This window comes from Pinus tabuliformis, chromosome 7 (genome assembly GCF_031772625.1).
Source record: "Pinus tabuliformis cultivar Carrire ecotype Pingquan chromosome 7, CPIR1, whole genome shotgun sequence".
Classification (NCBI taxonomy): Eukaryota; Viridiplantae; Streptophyta; class Pinopsida; order Pinales; family Pinaceae; genus Pinus; species Pinus tabuliformis.
In genome coordinates this window covers 1,018,804,865-1,018,825,163 of record NC_142293.1, presented here as the reverse complement: position 1 = coordinate 1,018,825,163, position 20,299 = coordinate 1,018,804,865, and positions in this window count along the sequence as shown.

The window sequence follows — 20,299 nt, the reverse complement described above, 5'->3', positions numbered from 1 at the left end:
AACTTCTCAATTTTCAGTGTACAGCTCAGAAAAACGCAGTTTGACCCTGTTTGAATTTTTGGGGTGGTTTATTAGGCTCTTTGATGTAATTATTGTACTTTTATGATGTTTTTACTCTTATGTACCTCTTCTAGAAGATTCATTCATGAAAAGGGTGAAAATTAAATGAATGAATTGGTTTCCTAACTTATAGAGGCAAGTTGTTTTCACTGCCTAGATTTTAGTGCTCAGTTTAGAATTAGTTGAAACATCTCCTAGAAGGATGAGCTCGACCCCTAGAGGCAAGGAAATAGGTTAGATGATCTATATTATGTACTTTCTTGCTCATTTTCATGGTTGGGACTCTTGAGGGAGAAGCTATCATTGTATTATTCACTGTATCTCTGCAATTTTTGGCTAAGGAAGACCAGGGTTTTGCAGTCCTCTTTGGATTCTTGTGGACTCATGTGTTGATGGTGTGCGTTTCTCAATGTACTTGTAAGCTTGTTATGTGACTCATTTCCTTTCTTTTACTTCTGCACATTAAACAAATGAAGTGTTAAAGTAAGAATTCATGCTTGCCATGCTCTGCTTTTAAGTTTGTTTAATTTCAATGTTTTCTACTGTCTAAAGAGAATTCAAAGTTATTGTTTGCTCTCTTTAGCTCTTCACCTTTCATTTCTGACCATCCACCTCAATTAAAGGCATCAACATTGTCTCCTACCTCGCCCAAGGAACCCCCTGCAGAAACTGTGTCCAATCCCCGCACTCAAAATTGCCCTCTCCTCAATTTGCCACCAAAAACCCAAAAAAACCCAAATCAAACTCTTTGATCAGTTTACTAGCCTAATATCAGTGTTACCTTATTTTCCATCTCATCTATTGAAGATTTTACCGAGATAGACCGGAGAGAGCCTTCTCCCGCCCGTAGGGCTAGCTACGAGGCTAAATGGTTTGATGTTGCCTTGAGGTTTACCTTTCTCACCAAGGTGAAATTTCAAGTGCTAACAGTATTATACAAAATAAATATAATATATATATATAATATAATATATATATATATATATATATATATATATTTGTCATTGAGTTTCTTGCTCATTGAAATAGGCCTAGCACATGTTAAAGTGTTATAAAGAGTCAAAAGAAAATGTTGAAGATATTAAGGGCATGTTACCACAGGTATATTTATGTATTAGAGTCAAAGATATTCCTACCTCGTGCCTTCGTTCGGGTCGTGCGCCCGTTCAAACCCCAAATTTCCTTCGGGCGGGCGGGTCATCCCGTGCCATGCCGTGTGTGGGGGTGCGCGGGCACACGTGGGCGTGCCGAAAATGCCAAGCCATGACCACTCATGTGCCTTCTTTGTTCAGGTCGTATATCCACGGAAACCCCAAATTTCGTTCGGGCGATTCGGGTCGGCTCGCCCAGGGCGGGTCGGGTCGTGTCGTGCCGTGTGTGGGTGCCCTGGCACACGTGGCCGTGCCAAAAATTCTAAGTCGTCACCGCCCGTGTGCCTTCTACACATTCGTGCGGCCGTTTGCCCGACGCTCCCTCGGGCCTTCGTTCGGGTCGTGCACCCATGGAAACCCCAAATTTCGTTCGGGGCATGCACACATGGAAACCCCAAATTCCGTTCGGGCGGGTCGGGTCGTGTCGTGTGTGGGTGCCAGTGCAAACGCGTTCGGGCAAGTCGAGTGGGGTCGGGTCATGCCGTACCGTGCGTGGGTGCTCGGGAACATGTGGCCGTGCAAAAAAATGTTAGGGCGTGACCACCCGTGTGCCTCCTACATGTTCGCGCGACCTGTTTTCCGACGCTCCGTCGTGCCTTTGTTCGGGCGGGTCGGGTCGTGTTGTGCGTGGGTGATCGAGCACACGTGGCAGTGCCAAAAATGCTAAGTCATGACCCCCCGTGTGCCTTCTACACATTCATGTGGCCCGTTTGCCCGACGCTGCCTTGTGCCTTCGTTCGGGTCGCGCACCCATGGAAACCCCAAATTTCCTCCTCTATCTAACCCCAAATTTCGTTCGGGTTGTGCATATAAGGAAACCCCAAATTTTGTTCGGGTCGGGTCGTGTCGTGTCGTGTGTGGGTGCCCGTGCAAACACATTCGGGCGGGTCAGGTCGGCTCGCACAAGGCCGATCGGTCCGTGTCGTGCCGTGTGTGGGTGCCCGGGCACACGTGGGCGTGCCAAAAATGCTAAGTCGTGACCGCCTGTGTGTCTTCTGCATGTTCATGTGGCCCGTTTGCCTGATGCTCCCTCGTGGCTTTGTTCGGGTCGTGCGCCCACGGAAACCCCGAAATTTCGTTCGGGTCGTGCGCCCATGGAAACCCCAAATTTCGTTCGGGCGGGTCGGGACGTGTCGTGTGTGGGTGCCCGTGCAAACGGGTCGGGTCGTGTCGTGTGACGGCACCCAGGGCACACGTGGTCGTATAAAAAATGCTAAGTTGTGAAGGGAGGTGGGCCTCGTGCAAAGATCGTGCCGCCCGTTTGCCCGAATCTCCCTTGTGACTTCGTTTTGGTCGTGTGTCGAAGCCCATGTAAACTCGTTCGAGCGGCTCGTTTGCCATGTAAACACTCATTCGGGTGGGTCGTTTTGCCCGGCTCTCCCTTGTCGATTCGTTTCGGTCGTTCGAGCGCCCATGCAAAATCGTTTGGGCGGGTCGTTTGACGGCGCCCGTGTGAGCTCGTTCGGGCGGGTCGTTTGAGGGCGCTCGTGCGAACTCGTTCGGGCGGGTCGTTCGAGGGCGCCCGTGTGAACTCATTCGGGCGGGTCGTTCGGGCAAGGGCCATATAAAAATGCTAAGTTGTGACCCGAGGTTCGATTTGTGCACGTTCGTGAAGCTAGTTTGCCGGCTCTCCCTTGTCGGTTCGTTTTGGTCGTTCGGGCGCCCATGAAAAATCGTTCGGGCGGGTCGTTTGAGGGCGCCGTGTGTGAACTCGTTCGGGCGGGTTGTTCGGGTGGGTCATTCGGGCGGGTCGTTTGAGGGCGCCCGTGTGAACTCGTTCGGGCGGGTCGTTTGGTTGGCTGTTCGGGCGGGTCGTTTGAGGGCGCCCGTGTGAACTCGTTCGGGTGGGTCGTTCGGGCGGGGTCGTTCGAGTGGGTCGTTCGGGGTGAGTCATTTGAGGGCGCCCGTGTGAACTCGTTCGGGTGGGTCGTTCGGGCGAGGGCCATATCAAATATGCTAAGTTGTGACCCGAGGTTGGCTTTGTGCACGTTCGTGCAGCTCGTTTGCCCGGCTCTCCCTTGTCGGTTCGTTTCGGTTCGTTCGGGCGCCCATGAAAAATCGTTCGGGCGGGTCGTTTGAGGGCGAGCGTGTGAACTCGTTCGGGCGGTTCGTTCGGGTGGGTCGTTCGGGTGGGTCGTTTGAGGGCGCCGTGTGAACTCGTTCAGGCGGGTCGTTCGGGTGGGTCGTTCGGGCGGGTAATTTGAGGGTGCCCGTGTGAACTCGTTCGGGCGGGTCGTTCAGACGAGGGCCGTATCAAAAATTCTAAGTTGTGACCTGAGGTTGGCTTTGTGCACGTTCGTGCAGCTCGTTTGCCCCACTCTCCCTTGTCAGTTCGTTTCAGTCGTTCGGGCGGGCCATTTGAGGGCGCCCGTGTGAACTCGTTCGGGCGGGTCGTTCAGGTGGGTCGTTCGGGCGGGTCGTTTGAGGGCGCCTGTGTGAACTCGTTCGGGCGGATCGTTCGGGTGGGTCGTTCGGGCGGGTCATTTGAGGGCACCCATGTGAACTCGTTCAGGGGGCCGTTTGAGGGCACCCATGTGAACTCGTTCGGGTGGGTCGTTCGTTCAGGCGAGGGCCGTATCAAAAATGCTAAGTTGTGGCCCGAGGTTGGCTTTGTGCACGTTCGTGCAGCTCGTTTGCCTGGCTCTCCCTTGTCAGTTCGTTTCGGTCGTTCGGGCGCCCACGAAAAATCGTTTCGGGCGGGTCGTTTGAGGGCGCCCGTGTGAACTTGTTCGGGCGGGTCGTTCGGGTGGGTCGTTTGGGCGAGTCGTTTGAGGGCGCCCATGTGAACTCATTCGGGCGGGTCGTTTGAGGGCACCTGTGTGAACTCGTTCGGGCGGGTTGTTCGGGTGGGTCGTTCGGGTGGGTCGTTCGGGCGGGTCATTTGAGGGCGCCCGTGTGAACTCGTTCGGGTGGGTCGTTCGGACGAGGGCCGTATCAAAAATGCTAAGTTGTGACCCGAGGTTGGCTTTGTGCACGTTCGTGCAGCTCTTTTGCCCGGCTCTCCCTTGTCGGTTCATTTCTGTAACGCCCTCGAGTCTCGGGCAGGCGTGCACAATGGGCGGGCGCCCTCGTGCACGATGGCAGGCACGACGAGGGGCGAACCTTCGACACTTGGACGATGAGCCGAAGCTGAGGTGCGGTCACCCGAGCCGCAGATGGGCAGACCGGCGAGTCGGTATGCGGACACGGTGCAGCAGATGGGCGAGCGAGTGCAACAGAACGACAAGCTGGGGCGACAGCATACGTGGGCAAACTGCGTGCGAAAAGGAACGAGTCAGGGTGGGCTGCAGTTATGATGCGACGAAAGGTTGGCCACGATGTGACGGAACAGCGAGCTGGTTCGACGTTATGTGGGCACACGTATGACAGAAGGCACGTAGGCGGATATGGCCAAGTGCTGGACGAAGATGTGAGAGCGCATATTATATGGTGGATTATACACACATATAAATATGTGCGTGGATGAATTAAATATAATATGTGGAAATAATGTAACCATTTATACGTGGCTTATATGTATAATGGACAGCCATTAAAAACATAAGGAAGAACGTATATGGTGGAAAATAAAGTGAAGCTGACATATGTTATGCGGGAGCTGATACATATGTATAATTATAAGCGGATGATGAAAGGAATAAAATATAATAAAATATGATACACGTGGCCTTATATGGATAATGGGGATGACCATTAAAGCATATGAAGAAATGTATATGCGATGGAGAATGGTTATTAAATTGGGTCGACATATATATAAGGCGTATTATCATAATTGGGGGAGTCGGCCTTATGGCTACACGCGTCCTTTGGAAATAGGATGATACGCATGTATATATATGGCATGGTGAGATGCCAATTCGAACCATCTATCTATCAACCACGAAGTCTCTCGCTCTAATTTCCAAGCGGTGGGTTGCGCAGTTCTAATGCGCATTGCATGGTTGAATGCGCAAAGGATATACTTGGAAGTCGGTCAAATTAAGGGCGGTTTTGGAGATATAGCTGGTGACAGAATTTCGGCAGTGGCTTTTCATAGGCTCAAGAAAGCAACGGGTTGCGCAGACTTAAGGATTGAACAGTCGGTTGGATAAGCAGATTTCGGGCAGCAGTTTGAACAGATATTTGCGCAGGTTTATATGAGCGTCTTGGTAACCCACGTGGGTACCCGCTCTTGAGTAAAAGTGCAGAAATTTGTATGTAAACGGTAGGCTGCCGAATAATGCCAAAAATCGGTGAAGCGTTGGCCTTGGATTCTGCCAGGCACGCTTGTGTTGTATTTCTGAAAAAGATCATAATATATTCGGGCAGACTTTCAGGAGTTGCCCCTCCCATTCTTCTCGGTTGTTTTGCAATTGTTATTCGGTTAAATTGCATATGATAATGTTAAAGAATGGTTCATGAAGATTGATGAAGATTAATGCTTATGATTATAAGTGAAGACATGTTTATATCGGTTTAAAGCTGATTATATTAGTTAAGGCGTATTCCACAAAAGTTAACTTGTTAAAAAGGGAGCGTTCAATGGTGCCGCACCCCGCCGGGCACGGAAAAAATTAACCGTAGACTTGGGGGTGTGACAGGTGGTATCAGAGCTCGGTCGAAGAGCTGGTGTTGAAGCATATCAGAGTTCAGTGAGCAGGGTTGCTCGTGACAAGGTACAAGGCATGGCAAGTTTGGGTGAAAGGAAGCTCTTACTTACCTTGGAGAGGTTGAGAAGGATGAAGGAAGAGAGGCCCCGAATCCGTGAAGAACTTGAAGCCTTGGGAAAAGGTGTTGAGGATAAGCTTCTTCAACTTGGTTGGACAAGGGAGCAAGGTGAAGCTACAAATGGTACCATCAAGGAAAAAGAAGCCGTAATAAATGATGATGTTGCAAGCTTGACGACGATGAAGGAAGAACTTGAGGATGATCAGGTTGACCAGGATCGTGCAGGTTGTCAACATGTATGGACGAGGTCACTCACATGAAGGGACCGAATGATGATGAGGACTCGATGGAGGCAGAACTTGATGGTGATAAAGTTGAACCAGGATCGCGCAACTTATCGATATGGATAGGTGAGGTCACTCATATGGAGGAGCCTCATATTGATAAAGTAAGTATGGATACTTGTATTTCATTTGGGCATTTGATAGATGGACCGTGTGCAGTGAAAGGCAAAGCCAGTCTGCCTATACTATGGGAGATCTTACCATGGATGACTATGATGGGACCTTGTATGAAGAAGCAAGGGTTGTTACCTACTGAAGGACTTGTTGGGGTTACTTGTGTCCTTATGGTTGAAGGTGCAAGGACCCGTGACAAGGGTGGAACTTGATGACCGTTGTGGATGATTTGGGTCATGCTTTAGCCACATGGCAAAGTGTCCGACATGACTCATGGACTGATTGAAGGGCACACCCTTGGGTGGACTTCTCATGGCCGAGACCAAGAGATAGTCTTGGTGAACCTTTGATGGAGGAGCTATGGAGAAGGGACTCATGATGACATGGTGATATGGTTGGTGACCGAGTTCACTAAACCGAAAATTGATTACTTGGATGATGATTAGATGGACTTCTCATGGCCGAGACGAAGAGATAGTCTTGGTGGACCTTTGGTGGAGGAGCTCATGATGACATGAGATTGTTGTGACTTTTGGGACATCATACATGGTGGACTTAGAGGTCTGATGCATTGAGGAGCCGAGGTCGAGAGACTTTGATGTAGTATGCGATGCATACTTCCAAAGTACATGTATGGGCATGGCTTGGAAGGGTGACTTGGTGTGGAGGATCAATGAGACACTTTGAGGTGATGGAATCACGATGATGATGATGGTGGGTTGAGCTGAGACTCAACTACTTTACACACATGATGATGTTGGGACAGATATGGCAGACTTGGCACATTGACACCAACACTTCATGGACAACATGTTGCAAATGAGATGGATGGAGTTTTCATGGACCTGGGCATGGAGATGTGTGTTGACACGTGATCGGGATGTGTAGCACTTATACATGGGCAGTTTTCACATGGCGATGACTTGATGGAGACAGGCCTTATATATTGGCAGTGATGGTTGCCTTATATGGAGGGGTCTACATTATGGTCGATACTAGTCTTGGTGGAGAGTCACTAAGATGATGTGTTGTCGGGACAACAATGACTTCAGGTGGAGGAGAGTGTAATGCCCTCGAGTCTCGGGCAGGCGTGCACGATGGGCAGGCGCCCTCATGCACGACGGCAGGCATGACGAGGGGCGAACCTCCGACACTTGGACGATGAGCCGAAGCTGAGGTGCGGTCACCCGAGCCGCGGATGGGCAGACCGGCAAGTCGGTATGCTGACATGGTGTAGCAGATGGGCGAGCGAGTGTAGCAGAACGACAAGCTGGGGTGACAGAATACGCGGGCAAACTGCGTGCGACAAGGAACGAGTCAGGGTGGGCTGCAGTTACGATGCAACGAAAGGTTGGCACGATGTGACGGAATAGCGAGCCGGTTCGACGTTATGTGGGCACAAGTATGACAGAAGGCACGTAGGCCGGATATGGCCAAGTGCTGGACGAAGACATGAGAGCACATATTATATGGTGGATTATACGCACATATAAATATGTGCGTGGATGAATTAAATATAATATGTGGAAATAATGTAACCATATATACGTGGCTTATATGTATAATGGACAACCATTAAAAAAACATAAGGAAGAACGTATATGGTGGAAAATAAAGTGAAGCGACATATGTTATGCGGGAGCTTATACATATGTATAATTATAAGCGGATGATGAAAGGAATAAAATATAATAAAATATGATACATGTGGCCTTATATGGATAATGGGGATGACCATTAAAGCATATGAAGAAACGTATATGCGATGGAGAATGGTTATTAAATTGGGCCGACTTATATATAAGGCGTATTATCATAATTGGGGGAGTCGGCCTTATGGCTACACGCGTCCTTTGGAAAGAGGATGATATGCATGTATATATATGGCATGGTGAGATGCCATTCGAACCATCTATATCAACCAACGAAGTCTCTCGCTCTGATTTCCAAGCGGTGGGTTGCGCAGTTCTAATGCGCATAACTCATGCGCATTGCATGTTTGAATGCGCAAAGGATATACTTGGAAGTCGGTCAAATTAAGGGCGGTTTTGGAGATATAGCTGGTGACAGAATTTCGACAGCGGCTTTTCATACGCTCAAGAAAGCAACGGGTTGCGCAGACTTGAGGATTGAATAGTCGGTTGGATAAGCATATTTTGGGCAGTAGTTTGAACAGATATTTGTGCAGGTTTATATGAGCGTCTTGGTAACCCACATGGGTACCCGCTCTTGAGTAAAGTGCAGAAATTTGTATGTAAATGGCAGGCTGCCAAATAATGCCAAAAATCGGTTAAGCGTTGGCCTTGGATTCTGCCAGGCACGCTTGTGTTGTATTTCTGAAAAAGATCATAATATATTCGGGCAGACTTTCGGGAGTTTCCCCTCCCATTCTTCTCGGTTGTTTTGCAATTGTTATTCAGTAAATTGCATATGATAATGTTAAAGAATGGTTCATGAAGATTGATGAAGATTAATGCTTATGATTATAAGTGAAGACATGTTTATATCGGTTTAAAGCTTATTATATTAGTTAAGGCGTAGTCCACAAACGTTAACTTGTTAAAAAGGGAGCGTTCGGTGGTGCCGCACCCCGCGCGGGCACGGAAAAAAATTAACCATAGACTTGAGGGCGCCCGTGTGAACTCGTTCGGGCGGGTCATTCGGGTGGGTCATTCATTCGGGCGGGTCGTTCGGGTGGGTCGTTCGGGCGGGTCGTTTGAGGGCGCCCGTGTGAACTCGTTCGGGCGGGTCGTTCGGGCGAGGGTCGTATCAAAAATGCTAAGTTGTGACCCGAGGTTGGCTTTGTGCACGTTCGTGCAGCTCGTTTTGCCCGACTCTCTCTTTTCGGTTCGTTTTGGTCGTTCAAGCGCCCATGAAAAATCCTTCGGGCGGGTCGTTTGAGGGGCGCGCGTGTGAACTCGTTCGGGCGGGTCGTTTGAGGGCGCCCGTATGAACTCGTTCGGGCGGGTCGTTCGGGTGGGTCGTTCGGGCGGGTCGTTTGAGGGTGCCCATGTGAACTCGTTTGGGCGGATCGTTCGGATGAGGGCTATATCAAAAATGCTAATTTGTGACCCGAGGTTGGCTTTGTGCACGTTCGTGCAGCTCGTTTTCCCAGCTCTCCCTTGTCGGTTCGTTTCGGTCGTTCGGGTGGCCCGTTTAACGACACCCGTGTGAACTCGTTCGGGCGGGTTGTTCGGGTGGGTTGTTCGGGCGGGTCGTTTGAGGGCGCCTATGTGAACTCGTTCGGGCGGATCGTTCGGGTGGGTCGTTCGGGCGGGTCATTTGAGGGCGCCCGTGTGAACTCGTTCGGGCGGGTTGTTTGAGGGCGCCCGTGTGAACTCGTTCGGGTGGGTCGTTCGGGTGGGTCGTTCGAGTGAGGGCCATATCAAAAATGCTAAGTTGTGACCTGAGATTGGCTTTTTGCACGTTCGTGCAGCTCGTTTGCTCGGCTCTCCCTTGTCGGTTCGTTTCGGTCGTTCGGGCGCCCATGAAAAATCGTTCGGTCAGGTCGTTTGAGGGCGCCATGTGAACTTGTTCGGGCAGGTCGTTCGGGTGGGTCGTTCGGCGGGTCGTTTGAGGGCGCCCGTGTGAACTCGTTCGGGCGGGTCGTTTGAGGCGCCCGTGTGAACTCGTTCGGGCGGGTCGTTTGAGGGCGCCCGTGTGAACTCGTTCGGGCGGGTCGTTCGGGTGGGTCGTTCGGGCGAGGGCCGTATCAAAAATTCTAAGTTGTGACCCGAGGTTGGATTTGTGCATGTTCATGTAGCTCGTTTGCCCGGCTCTCCCTTGTCGGTTCGTTTCGGTCGTTCGGACGCCCATGTAAAATCGTTCGGGCTGGTCGTTTGAGGGCGCCCATGTGAACTCGTTCGGGCGGGTCGTTGGGGCGAGGGCCGTATCGAAAAAGCTAAGTTGTGACCCGAGGTTGGCTTTGTGCACGTTCGTGCAGCTCATTTTGGCTCTCCTTGTCGGTTCGTTTCGGTCGTTCGGGCGCCTATGAAAAATCGTTCGGGAGGGTCGTTTGAGGGCGCCTGTGTGAACTCGTTTGGGCGGGTCGTTCAGGTGGGTCGTTCGGGGGGGTCGTTTGAGGGCACCGTATGAGCTCGTTCGGGCAGGTCGTTCAGGTGGGTTGTTCGAGCGGGTCGTTTGAGGGCGCCTGTGTGAACTCGTTCGGGCGAGGGCCGTATCAAAAATGCTAAGTTGTGACTCGAGGTTGGCTTTGTGCACGTTCGTGCAGCTCATTTTCCAGGCTCTCCCTTGTTGATTCGTTTCGGTCATTTAGGCGCCATGAAAAATCGTTCAGGCGGGTCGTCTGAGGGCGACCGTGTGAACTCGTTCGAGAGGGTCGTTTAAGGGCGCCCGTGTGAACTCGTTCGGGAGGGTCGTTCGGGTGGGTCGTTCAGGCGGGTCGTTTGAGGGGCACCCATGTGAACTCGTTCGGGGGGTCGTTCGGGTGGGTCGTTCGGGCGGGTCGTTTGAGGGCGCCCGTGTGAACTCGTTCGGGCGGGTCGTTTGAGGGTGCCCGTGTGAACTCGTTCAGGCGGGTCGTTTGAGGGCGCCCGTGTGAACTAGTTAGGGCGGGTCGTTTGGGTGGGTCGTTCGGGCGGGTCATTTGAGGGCGCCCGTGTGAACTCGTTCGGCGGGTCGTTCGGGTGAGGGCCATATCAAAAATGCTAAGTTGTGACCCGAGGTTGGCTTTGTGCACCTTCATGCAGCTCGTTTGCCCAGCTCTCCCTTGTCGGTTCGTTTCGGTCGTTCGGGCGCCCATGAAAAATCGTTCGGGCGGGTTGTTTGAGGGCGCCTGTGTGAACTCGTTCGGGAGGGTCGTTCGGGTGGGTCATTCGGGCGAGTCGTTTGAGGGCGCCCGTGTGAACTCGTTCAAGGGGTCGTTCGGACGAGGGCCGTATCAAAAATTCTAAGTTGTGACCCGAGGTTGGCTTTGTGCACGTTCGTGCAGCTCGTTTGCCCGGCTCTCCTTGTCAGTTCATTTCGGTTGTTCGGGCGCCCATGAAAAATCGTTCGGCCGGGTCGTTTGAGGGCGCCCGTGTGAACTCGTTCGGCGGGTCGTTCGGGCGGGTCGTTTGAGGGCACCTGTGTGAGCTCGTTCGGGCGGGTCGTTCAGGCGAGGGCCGTATCAAAAATGCTAAGTTGTGACCCGAGGTTGGCTTTGTGCACGTTCGTGCAGCTCGTTTTCCCGGCTCTCCCTTGTCGGTTCGTTTCGGTCGTTCGGGCGCCCATGAAAAATCGTTCGTGAGGGTCCTTTGAGGGCGCCCGTGTGAACTCGTTCGGGCGAGTCCTTCAGGTGGGTCGTTCGGGCGGGTCGTTTGAGGGCGCCCGTGTGAGCTCGTTCGGGCGGGTCGTTCAGGTGGGTCGTTCGGGCAGGTCGTTTGAGGGCGCCCGTGTGAACTCGTTCGGGCGAGGGCCGTATCAAAAATGCTAAGTTGTGACCCGAGGTTGGCTTTGTGCACGTTCGTGCAGCTCGTTTGCCTGACTCTCGCTTATCGGTCCATTTCAGTCGTTCGGGGCACCCATGAAAAATCGTTCGGGCGGGTCGTTTGAGGGTGCCCGTGTGAACTCGTTTGGGCGGGTCGTTCAGGGGGTGTCGTCGTTCTGGTGGGTCGTTTGAGGGTGCCCATGTGAACTTGTTCGGGCGGGGTCGTTTGAGGGTGCCCGTGTGAACTCGTTCGGGTGGGTCGTTCAGGTGGGGTCGTTCGGGTGGGTTTTGGGCGGGTAATTTAGGGCGCCCGTGTGAACTCATTCGGCGGGTCATTCGGGCGAGGGCCGTATCAAAAATGCTAAGTGGTGACCCGAGCTTGGCTTTGTGCAACTTTGTGCAGCTCGTTTGCCCGGCTCTCCCTTGTCGGTTCGTTTTGGTCGTTCGGGCGCGCATGAAAAATCATTCGGGCGGGTCGTTTGAGGGCTCCCATGTGAACTCGTTCGAGCGGGTCATTTGAGGGTGCCCGTGTGAGCTCGTTTGGGTGGGTCGTTCGGGCGGGTCGTTTGAGGGCGCCCGTGTGAGCTCGTTCGGGCGGGTCGTTCGGGGTGGGTCGTTCGGGCGGGTCGTTTGAGGGCGCCCGTGTGAACTCGTTCGGGCGGGTTGTTCAGGCGAGGGCCGTATCAAAAATGCTAAGTTGTGACCTGAGGTTGGCTTTGTGCACGTTCCTACAGCTCGTTTGCCCGGCTCTCCCTTGTCGGTTCGTTTCGGTCGTTCAGGCGCCCATGAAAAATTGTTCAGGTGGGTCGTTTGAGGGCGCCCGTGTGAACTCGTTCGGGCGGGGGTCGTTCGGGCGGTTCGTTTGAGAGCGCCCGTGTGAACTCGTTCAGGCGGGTCGTTTGAGGGTGCCTGTGTGAACTCGTTCGAGCGGGTCATTCGGGTGGGTCGTTCGGGCAGGTCGTTTGAGGGCGCCCATGTGAACTCGTTCGGCAGGTCGTTCGGGCAAGGGCCGTATCAAAAATGCTAAGTTGTGACCCGAGGTTGGCTTTGTGCACCTTTTTGTAGCTTGTTTTCCGGCTCTCCCTTGTCGGTTCGTTTCGGTCGTTCGGGCGACCATGAAAAATCGTTCGGGCAGGTCATTTGAGGGCGCCCGTGTGAACTCGTTCGGGCGGGTCGTTCGGGCGGGTCGTTTGAGGGCACCCGTGTGAGCTCGTTCGGGCGTGGTTCATATGAAAAATGCTAAGTTGTGACCTGAGGTTGGCTTTGTGCACGTTCGTGCAGCTCGTTTTCCTGCTTCTCCCTTGTCGGTTCGTTTCGGTCGTTCGGGCGCCCGTGCAAAATCGTTCGGGCGGGTCGTTTGAGGGCGCCCGTGTGAACTCATTCAGGCGGGTCGTTTGGGCGAGGGCGCGCCCGGGCGAACGAGCCCGTATAAAAAATGCTAAGTTGTGACCCGAGGTTGGCTTTGTGCACGTTCGTGTAGCTCGTTTGCTCGACTCTCCCTTGTCGGTTCGTTTCGGTCGTTCGGGCGCCCATGCAAAATCGTTCGGGCGGGTCGTTTGAGGGCGCCCGTGTGAACTCATTCGGGCGGGTCGTTCGGGCGAGGGTGCGCCCGGGCGAACAAGCCCGTATAAAAAATGCTAAGTTGTGACACGAGGTTGTCGTTGTGCACGTTCGTGCTGCACGTTTGCCGAGCTCTCCCTTGTCGCTTCGTTTCGGTCGTTTGGGGGCCCATGCGGAATCGTTCGGGGGGTCATTTGACGGCGGCCGTGTGAACTCGTTCGGGTGAGGGCGCGCCCAGGTGAACGAGCTCGTATAAAAAATGCTAAGTTGTGACCCGAGGTTGGCTTTGTGCACGTTCGTGCAGCTCGTTTACCCTGCTCTCCCATGTCGCTTCGTTTGGGTCGTTCGGGCGGGTCGTTTGAGGGCGCCCGCGTGAACTCGTTCGGGCGAGGGCCATATGAAAATGCTAAGTTGTGACCTGAGGTTGGCTTTGTGCACGTTCGTGCAGCTCGTTTGCCCGCCTCTTCCTTGTCGGTTCGTTTCGGTCATTCGGGCTCCCATGCAAAATCGTTCGGCGGGTCATTTGAGGGCGCCCGTGTGAACTCGTTCGGGCGGGTCGTTCGGGCGAGGGCGCGCCCGGGCGAACGAGCCCGTATCAAAAATGCTAAGTTGTGACTCGAGGTTGGCTTTGTGCACGTTCGTGCAGCTCGTTTGCCCGGCTCTCCCTTGTCAGTTCGTTTCGGTCGTTCGGGCGCCCATGCAAAATCGTTCGGCGGGTCATTTGAGGGCGCCCGTGTGAACTCGTTTGGGCGGGTCGTTCAGGCGAGGGCGCGCCTGGGCGAACGAGCCCGTATCAAAAATGCTAAGTTGTGACCTGAGGTTGGCTTTGTGCACGTTCGTGCAGCTCGTTTGCCCGACTCTCCCTTGTCGGTTCGTTTCGGTCGTTCGGGCGCCCATGCAAAATCGTTCGGGCGGGTCATTTGAGGGCGCCCGTGTGAACTCGTTCGGGCGGGTCATTCGGGCGAGGGCACGCCTGGGTGAACGAGCCCGTATCAAAAATTCTAAGTTGTGACTCGAGGTTGGCTTTGTGCACGTTCGTGCAGCTCGTTTACCCTTTTCTCCCATGTCGCTTCGTTTGGGTCGTTCGGGCGGGTCGTTTGAGGGCGCCCGTGTGAACTCGTTCGGGTGGGTCGTTCAGGCGAGGGCGCGCCTGGGCGAACGAGCCCGTATCAAAAATGCTAAGTTGTGACCCGAGGTTGGCTTTGTGCATGTTCGTGCAGCTCGTTTGCCCGGCTCTCCTTTGTCGCTTCGTTTGGATCGTTCGGGCGGGTCGTTTGAGGGCGCCCGCGTGAACTCGTTCGGGCGGGTCGTTCGGGCGAGGGCATACCCGAGCGAACGAGCCTGTATCAAAAATGCTAAGTTGTGACCCAAGTTTGGCTTTGTGCATGTTCGTGCAGCTCGTTTTCCCGGCTCTCCCTTCTCGCTTCGTTTGGGTCGTTCGGGTGGGTCGTTTGAGGGTGCCCGTGTGAACTCGTTCGGGCGGGTCGTTCAGGTGAGGGCGCGCCCGGGCGAACGAGCCCGTATCAGAAATGCTAAGTTGTGACCCGAGGTTGGCTTTGTGCACGTTCGTGCAGCTCGTTTGCCCCGCTCTCCCTTGTTGCTTCGTTTGGGTCGTTCGGGCGGGTCGTTTGGGGGCGCCTGCGTGAACTCGTTCGGGCGGGTCGTTCGGGCGAGGGCGCGCCGGGCGAATGAGCCCGTATCAAAAATGCTAAGTTGTGACCCGAGGTTGGCTTTGTGTATGTTCGTTCAGCTCGTTTGCCCGGCTGTCCCTTGTCGCTTCGTTTCGGTCATTGGGGCGATCGTTTGAGGGCGCATATGTGAACTCGTTCGTGCGGGTCGTTCGGGCGAGGGCGCGCCCGTATCAAAAATTCTAAGTTGTGACCCGATGTTGGCTTTGTTCATGTTCGTGCAGCTCATTTCCCGGCTCTCCCTTGTCGCTTCGTTTCGGTCGTTCGGCTGGGTCATTTGAGGGCGCCCGCGTGAACTCGTTCGGCAGGTCGTTCGGGCGAGGGCGCGCCTGGGCGAACGAGCCCGTATCAAAATGCTAAGTTGTGACCCGAGGTTGGCTTTGTGCACGTTCATGCAGCTCATTTGCCCAGTTGTCCCTTGTCGCTTCGTTTGGGTCCTTCGGGTGGGTCGTTTGAGGGCGCTCACGTGAACTCGTTCGGGCAGGTCGCTCGGGCGAGGGCGCGCCGGGTGAACGAGCCCATATAAAAAATGCTAAGTTGTGACCCGAGGTTGGCTTTGTGCACGTTGGTGCAGCTCGTTTTCCCGGCTCTACCTTGTCGCTTCGTTTGGGTCGTTTGGGCGGGTCGTTTTTAGGGCGCCGCGTGAACTAATTCGGGCGGGTCGTTCCATTGAGCGCGCGCCCGGGCGAATGAGCCCGTATCAAAAATGCTAAGTTGTGACCCGAGGTTCGCTTTGTGCATGTTCGTTCAGCTCGTTTGCCCGGCTCTCCCTTGTCGCTTCGTTTCGGTCGTTCGGGCGGGTCGTTTGAGGGCGCCCTTGTGAACTCGTTCGTGCGGGTCATTCGGGCAAGGGCGCGCCCGTATCAAAAATGCTAAGTTGTGACCCGAGGTTGGATTTTTGCACGTTCATGCAGCTCATTTGGCCGGCTCTCCTTGTCGCTTTGTTTCGGTCGTTCGGGCGGGTCGTTTGAGGGTGCCGGTGCGAACTCCTTCGGGCGGGTCATTCGGGCAAGGGCACACCTCGGTGAGCGAGCCCGTATAAAAAATTCTAAGATGTGACCCGAGGTTGGCTTTCTGCATGTTCGTGCAGCTCGTTTGCCGGACTCTCCCTTGTCGCTTCGTTTCGGTCCTTCGGGCGGGTCGTTTGAGGTCGCCCGTGTGAACTCGTTCGGGCGGGTCGTTCAGGCGAGGGCGCGCCTGGCGAACGAGCCCGTATCAAAATGCTAAGTTGTGACCCAAGGTTGGCTTTGATCATGTTCGTGCAGCTTGTTTGCCCAGCTCTCCCTTGTGGCTTCGTTTCGTTCGTTCGGGCGGGTCGTTTGAGGGCGCCCGTGTGAACTCGTTCGGGCGGGTCGTTCGGGAGAGGGCGTGCCCGGGCGAACGAGCCCGTATCAAAAATGCTAAGTTGTGACCCGAGGTTGGCTTTTTGCACGTTCGTGTAGCTCGTTTGCCCGACTCTCCCTTGTGGCTTCGTTTCAGTCATTCGGGCGCCCATGCAAATTCGTTCGGGCGAGGGTGCGCACGGGCCAACGAGCCCGTATGAAAAATGCTAAGTTGTGACCCGAGGTTGGCTTTGTGCATGTTCTTGCTGCTCCTTTGCCTAGCTCTCCCTTGCTGCTTCGTTTTGGTCATGCGGGGCCCATTCAAATTCCTGATGATCCGAGCTACAAGTTTCCATTCCGTGTGAAATGTGGGTTGGTAATTGAGTTGTGTTTTCGCGTTTGCCTGAACGATGGCCTTGGGTCATTTGTAGGGCGGGCGGTTTTCATCTTCTCTCCATCCCCACTCGGTAGCGCATGAGTGGTAATTTTGGCCAGGCTCGGCCTGGGAGGCATATGTGAACAATTCCCCTTCCGCTCTCCAAGTCCTTGGAGCTGTATGGGCTGTTGTGGTGTGGCTCCCTGGCTCGTCTTGGTCCCCGCGTGCCCATTCAGATGATACCAGCGACAGGTTTCCTTTCCGTGTGAGAGGTGGGTTGGTAATTGAGTTGTGTTTTCACGTTTGCCTGAACGATGGCCTTGGGTCATTTGTAGGGTGGGCGATTTTCATCTTCTCTCCATCCCCACTCGGTAGCGCATGAGTTGTAATTTGGCCAGGCTCGGCCTGGGAGGCATATGTGAACAATTCCCCTTCCGCTCTCCAAGTTCTTGGAGCTGTATGGGCTATTGTTGTGTGGCTCCTTGTCTCGTCTTAGTCCCCGCGTGCCCCTTCAGATAATACCAGTGACAGGATTCCTTTCCGTGTGAAAGGTGGGTTGGTAATTGAGTTGTGTTTTCGCATTTCCCTGAACGATGGCCTTGGGTCGTTCGTAGGGCGGGCGATTTTCATCTTCTCTCCATCCCCACTCGGTAGCGCATGAGTGGTAATGTTGGCCAGGCTCGGCCTGGGAGGCATATGTGAACAATTCCCCTTTCGCTCTCCAAGTTCTTGGAGTTTTATGGGCTGTTGTGGTGTGGCTCCCTGGCTCGTCTTGGTCCCGGCGTGCCCCTTCAGATGATACCAGTGACAGGTTTCCTTTCCGTGTGAAAGGTGGGTTGGTAATTGAGTTGTGTTTTCGCGTTTGCCTGAACGATGGCCTTGGTTCATTTGTAGGGCGGGCGATTTTTCATCTTCTCTCCATCCCCACTCGGTAGCGCATGAGAGGTAATTTTGGCCGGGCTCGGCCTAGGAGGAATATGTGAACAATTCCCCTTCCGCTCTCCAAGTTATTGGAGCTGTATGGGCTGTTGTGGTGTGGCTCCCTGGCTCGTCTTGGTCCCTGCGTGCCCTTTCAGATGATACCAGTGACAGGTTTCCTTTCCGTGTGAAAGGTGGGTTGGGAATTGAGTTGTGTTTGCGCGTTTGCCTGAACGATGGCCTTGGGTCATTTGTAGGGCCGCCGATTTTCATCTTCTCTCCATCCCCACTCGGTAGCGCATGAGTGGTAATGCTGGCCACGCTCGGCCTGGGAGGCATATGTGAACAATTCCCCTTCCACTCTCCAAGTTATTGGAGCTGTTTGGGCTATTGTGGTGTGGCTCCGTGGCTCGTCTTGGTCCCGCGTGCCCGTCCAGATGATACCAGCGACAGGTTTTCTTTCTGTGTGAAAGGTGGGTTGGTGATCGAGTTGTGTTTTCGGGTTTGCCTGAACGATGGCCTTGGGTCGTTTGTAGGGCAGCCAATTTTCATCTTCTCTCCATCCCCACTCGGTAGCGCATGAGCGGTAATGTTGGCCAGGCTCGGCCTGGGAGGCATATGTGAACAATTCCCCTTCCACTCTCCAAGTTCTTGGAGCTGTATGGGTTGTTGTGGTGTGGCTCCCTGGTTCGTCCTCGTCCCCGCGCGCCCCTCCAGATGATACCAGCAATAGGTTTTATTTCCGTGTGAAAGGTGGGTTGGTGATCGAGTTGTATTTTCGGGTTTGCCTGAACGATGGCCTTGGGTCATTTGTAGGGCGACCAATTTTCATCTTCTATCCATCCCCTCTCGGTAGCGCATGAGTGGTAATGTTGGCCAGGCTCGGCCTGGGAGGCATATGTGAACAATTCCCCTTCCGCTCTCCAAGTTCGTGGAGTTGTATGGGATTTTTTGGTGTGGCTCCCTGGCTCGTCCTGGTCCCCTCGTGCCCCTCCCCATGATAACAGTGGTAGGTTTTCTTTCTGTGTGAAAGGTGGGTTGGTGATCGAGTTGTGTTTTCGGGTTTGCGTGAACGATGGCCTTGGGTCATTTGAAGGGCGGCCGATTTTCGTCTTCACTCCATCCCCGCTCGATAGCACATGAGCGGTAATGTGGGCCATGCTCATCCCGTCCCTCTTTCCCATCCCAACGATAAGAATGTTGAAAGATTTCTCGGCGCTCCTTTGAGCCTTTGTTGTTTCGGGTCCCAGATGGAAGCCCCAAAACTCCGTCGTTGCCTATGTCGCTATCATGCCCGTCGGTTGTTGCGAATAGAGAATTTTGATTGGGTTGGGCAGCCATTTGTGGCTCCATTGAAATTGGCTCCTCGTTATATTGTTCACCTCCTCCCTATTTGGTGTGGAGGGTTTTGCTTTTCGTGTGAAAGGTGGGTTGGTAATTGAGTTGGTTTTTCGGGTTTTCCTCAAGAATGGCCTTGGGTCATTTGTAGGGTGTCCGATTTTCATCTTCTCTCCATACCCACTCGGTAGCGCATGAGTGGTAATGTTGGCCATGCTTGTCCTTGGAGGCATATGTGAACAATTCCCTTTTGCTCCAAGTTTTGGGAGTTGTATGGGTTGTTGTGCTGTGGCTCCTTGTGATGGCTAGCCTCTTCATTGTTCGGCTGTTTATGGTGCCGATGTCTTGTGCTTGTACTCTTTCCGAGTTGGCATTATCGGTTTAGATGCATACATTTAAGAGGGACGTGGAAGGGTTTTGGTTGTAAACCACCACCCTCCCTCTTGCTTTCTTTTTCCATCGGGCGATGTGAGGTGCTGTTCTCCTTGTTGTAAAGTCAAGTGTTGGCAATCCTTTCAAAGTGCACATCGTTCGTGGTTGCGTTGGCTTTGAGGTTTTGATAGATGTGTTGGCCCATATGTTTGATCGAGGGGTCGGCTTTTCCCTTGCATCTTGCGTGCGTGGCAGGCTTTTGCGGTTGGAAATGTTAAGTCACAGCGTTTATGGGCATTTGTTGTTTCAATTGTGTATGGCTTGTGGTCCAATGGGGAGGAGGCTTGCTACTATAGTCATCGATGGTGGGGGCTATTTGGAAGAAGGATTTCGAGGTGGAACGCTTCGACCTCCCTCCTTTGCGTGGAGGTGGCCGTAGGGGAAAATTATTCATCGTCCGGTCGGTAAAGCTGTGGGAAATCTCCTAGGTTTCCTGTACGTAGGGTGCCTGGGGTGCGGAGCTGCCCGATCCCTCCTCCTGTTTGGATATGTGTCCTTGTATTGTGTAGCGACCCTATTTATTTGAATTTGCTTCCTTCCTTTGCCTTCGCATCGTGGTTGCCGCAGGCGGTCAAGTGATCGAGGCCCACCGTCAGCTGGCGCGGGTTGACTCCTAGGTGGCCTCGGTGCGTGGCGTCGAGGGTCGGGGGGCATTTCTAAGAAGAGGTTGTGGGCTCGGTTGGTCTTATTTGGAAGAAGGATTTCGAGGTGGAACGCTTCGACCTCCCTCCTTTGCGTGGAGGTGGCCGTAGGGGAAAATTATTCATCGTCCGGTCGGTAAAGCTGTGGGAAATCTCCTAGGTTTCCTGTATGTAGGGTGCGTGGGGTGCAGGGCTGCCCGATCCCTCCTCCTGTTTGGATATGTGTCCTTGTATTGTGTAGCAACCCTCTTGATTTGCATTTGCTTCCTTCCTTTGC